The sequence below is a fragment of the Mus caroli genome, unplaced genomic scaffold (assembly GCF_978045245.1).
Source record: "Mus caroli unplaced genomic scaffold, Mus_caroli_1 scaffold_8, whole genome shotgun sequence".
Lineage (NCBI taxonomy): Eukaryota > Metazoa > Chordata > Mammalia > Rodentia > Muridae > Mus > Mus caroli.
The window spans coordinates 88,596,815-88,600,961 of NW_028227263.1; the positions used below are offsets into that span (position 1 = coordinate 88,596,815).

Here is a 4,147-nt window from a genome sequence, read left to right on the forward strand (position 1 = left end):
GTCAGAGCTTCACTGACTGCCTGTAAAGGAGTGATATCCAGAAAGAAGCATTTAGCTTTTATTGGTTTATTACAGTTTGGATCTTAAATATCTCTGAATATCCATGAATTATAGGCATGATTATCAGTTTCTGAGTCCTGCTGTCAATTAGTGAAATGTATAAAAGATAGACCTACTGAGGTGAGGATGTAGGACATGCCTTTGAAGGAGATATTGGGTCTGTGAAGCCCTCTGTCTGTCTCTTTGCTGTCTGATGAACTGAGCAGTTTCCTCTACTCAAATGTTTCAGCCATGATTGCCACTGTACCATAGGCTAAATGGGTCAAGTGAGCCCGGACTGAAATCTCTGACAGTGAATCTCAGCAAACTCTTTCCCTTTAGGTTGAAGTTTTTATGACTAAACACAAAATATCTTTCCTGCTTCATGTTAAGAAATCTCATAGTAAATGCTTACATCCTTACTGAAAAACACTTATAATGGAGCATTTGCCAGTGGAACTTCCCCTTGTTGCTCAGTGACTCCAGCTTGTCTTTAACATGACTTATCAGCCATCATGTCTTGGCATTGTAGGCTCTTGCTCACTCCCACTTTCATGTTATTTAGTCTCAGACATTCTTCCAGGTGGTACTTCTATCTCACCCTGACACAGACTCTGCCCATGAGGCTTCCACAGACTCTTTCCCAGTCTTTGACCAATTTCACCTGAACTCAGAAAATCTTGAATGATTTTTGAGTGGGTACTGGTTTTTCCCTTTAGGAGAGACTTGGTGTTTTCTAACTACTGGAATCTTGTGGGTGAAATCGAGAAATTGTTAGGTACCCTACAATTTTCAAGGTGGCCCTCACAAAAATTATCTTACCCAAAATGTCAGGAGTACTGAACTGAGCTTCTCAAGCCTAGAACAACAGTTGAAAAGTACACCTGACACTCCCACTCTAGGAAGCAGCCTGCACTTTTGCTGTTGGCTTCCTGCCCCTGCCCCCCCAACTTCCTCTGCCTAGCACCTTGGATGTGATTGCCACACCTCAGGTGCTGCCTTGGTTTATCTTCAGCTGAGTTCTTTCCTGTCCTCTCATGATTTTTTTTTTTTTTTAACTTTCACTGCTCCTTACTACATTCCAGATATCTCTCTATAAAGTGTCCTCTGGGACCCAGTCTTCCACTCCTTATGATTGACTCAGGGATGCCTCTGACTTCCCATAGATTTCTCTTTGGGGGCCAAGAAACCTTCTTTCTCACCTCTGGAGGCTCAGTTTTCAGCTGGAGTGTTAGAGCTGTAGTGGGTTATGAGGCCCTCACTCTCCCAACATCCCAGCAGAGTTTAGAAATTGCACCCTCATAGGAGATGGGTGACAGTGAGGCTTCAAACAAAAAAAGAGAAAGTATTTTTGGGAGATACATAAAGCTTCAGGGTGGGGGTAGCTTAGGTCAACATTTGTCTGGGCTTTCTGAGGGATGCTGTTTATCCTGTGAGCTAATCTTCTAGGGGAGCTAGTCTTCAGTTTCAAAAAGAAACTTGTCTCTTCCTTGAACTGGCAAGATGGCTCAGACAGGAAAAGATGCACACCCCAAGCCTGACAACCTGAGTTCAATCCCAAGGACCTGCAATGGAAAAGTAGAGAACTGACTCTAGCAACCTATCCCATGGTGTATCTACACACACACACACACACACACACACACACACACAGAGAGAGAGAGAGAGAGAGAGAGAGAGAGAGAGAGAGAGAGAGCACTCACAAAATAAGTTTAAAACAATCTTTCTTTTCCGGTTTCATTAATTAATATATTTTCTGCATTGTAGTTAACATAGATGTTCTTTATATACTTTCCTCGAGTCACCTTGCTTTTCTTGAAGTAGTGATATGTTACATTCAGACATGAGTACATTTCAACAGTCTTTTGCAATAAATATCATAAAATAATAGAGATTCGCATAATAAATATTCTTTACAATAAAAAAAAGTTTAACAGACCTTTGTCTTAAAAATAGCCAGGATTCAACTCTGTGATTTATACATAAAATATACAAAAAATATACATAAAATATACAAAAAAGCACCACAATTTGTGGTTAAGGCAATGAAAACACAGAAAGGGTTGGAAATACTCAGCTGTTAAGAGTCAAAAGGCCAACCAGGAGCCAAAGGCACCTTAGGGAGCTGTAGCTCTGAGACACTGGGGGCAAATCAGACAGGAATTTCAACTACAGTTACCAAGTGTCCTCAGTGAAGTGGGGGCGTGAAGGGAAGTCCTTCACAGATACTGGGCGCTGGAGGAGGAAAAGGGTTGCCAACATCGTCTCTGATGGGAAGACCAACACTGCACAGAGCTATGCCAAAGGTGTGTGCGCGGAAGACCCACTGGCAATGCATTGTGGAGAGGTTTCAGAGGGCTGTAAGGAGAAGGCAGGGAAAACCGTGTTCTAAGGAGTAGCTCCTCCCATCCGGCTAGGAGAAGGACGCTAAGATAGATCTCATCAGAGGCAGATTAATATATAGCTTATTTAAGCACTTACATGGTTACTTTTTTATAAACCAAACTAAGTCCATGATCCCACGGTACCAGACCCCAAACAACTCTTGGCCAAGTCTGGGCATGCATATATCTTCACGGAAGCAGCTGGAGAGTGGATGCAGCACACAGGCCCTCGCAGCTCCCAGAACACTCGAGGTGGAATGAGAACAAGCTGGGTGCAGTTTCACAGTCCACTCCTATTGAGGCCCATCCAAGACAGGAGAGACTCGAGAAGAAAATCTGCCTCTAATACCAACAGCCAAAGTTTGGAAGCTAGACATTCCACGGAGGTCCAATCCACCTCCAGAAGTCATGACAGCTTCCCCTGAGCCCTTGAGGGGCAGCTCTCCAGCTTACAATAGACAGTGTTGGAGTTTCTACACCTGCAGCCAGGGCGGTGGGTCCAGTCGTAAGAGCCCCTGCACAGCTTCAGGCAGCCCTTGGCGGGAAGGTAGCAGAGCAAGCAGGGTAGGCACAAAGACAGGGCTCCCATGCACAGGTATCTGGAGCAGCAGTGGGACTGTGAACAGGAGCATGAGTTATCCGAGTAAGAACCTCCATCATCATCACTGGAGCAGTGGTAGAAAATGCCCTTGACCAGGCACATGCAGGTCCCATATTCCACCATGCTCTCCGTGGAGCAGAGGCACTGCCGATCACAGGCCAGACAGGAGGGCAGGGCCCGGGGGCCGTACACTCTCCACATTTGCACTTGCCACACAGTTCGCAGATGAACTTGTGCTGGGTGGGGTCCTCTTTTAAGGAGGCCTTCAAGACTTCCACCAGCAGCTGCTTGGGCTGGGTCCGGATGACCGGATCTGACCTATGACCTGGGATGGGCCAGGTGGGCGGAGACCGTCCTAATAGGCCCTGCTCAGAAGACACACTGCTGCTGCTCCCTGAGCTGGCCGCGCTTCCGGTGCTGGTGGACCTGCTCAGCACTGAGCCCCTGGCGTTGCTCGGGTGGCTGGCAGGTCGGTGCTCGTAGCTGCTATTCACATTGGCTGGTATGATTTCATGAGTCCTTTCCTGCTTTTCGGGTCTTGGTGCAGTGCGAGGAGCAGGTCTTCTTGCTACCGAAAGTCCCTCTGTTTATTCATTGCTGCCTCTGATGGCTTTGATCTGGTCTAGGGACAGAATCGTAGCAGGCTGAGTGTCCTTGTCATAGTCTAACCTCTGTCGGCCTTCCACAGCCGGTGGCTGAATCACCACTAGCGAAGTGTGGCTGCCATGCTGACTTGGGGAATCCATGTGGAGTGATCTCCAGTTCCAGCAGTCAGCGGAAATCTGCCATGCATCTGAAATCCTGATCTTGCCAGGTCCTCGGTGGGAGGGGAAGGCTCTTACCTAGTGTAGAGCCTGGGGCCGGCCCTCCCGGCACATGCACGCCGCCCCAGTTTAAAACAATCTTTTAAAGTCCTTTTCTGTGTTTCAGGAGTGTCATGAGTAGAATGAGAGTAATCCTCCTAGACTCATATGTTTGAATGCTTGGTGTGGGATGCTCAGTGGGGAAAGAACTGGAAGGTGTAGTCTTGTTGGAGGAAGTCTCTGAGATGTGTTGGAGGGTGGTCAGCTTTGAGGTTTCAAAAGTCCACACCAAGCCCAGTCTTTATCGCCTGCTCTCTGTC

General features: G+C 47.0%; 1 pseudogene; it reads right to left on the minus strand.

Moving 5' to 3' along the window:
* Positions 1-2,694: 2,694 nt before the first annotated feature.
* Positions 2,695-3,825, minus strand: LOC110299379 (protein sprouty homolog 1-like; annotated as a pseudogene).
* Between the last annotated feature and the right edge of the window lie 322 nt (positions 3,826-4,147).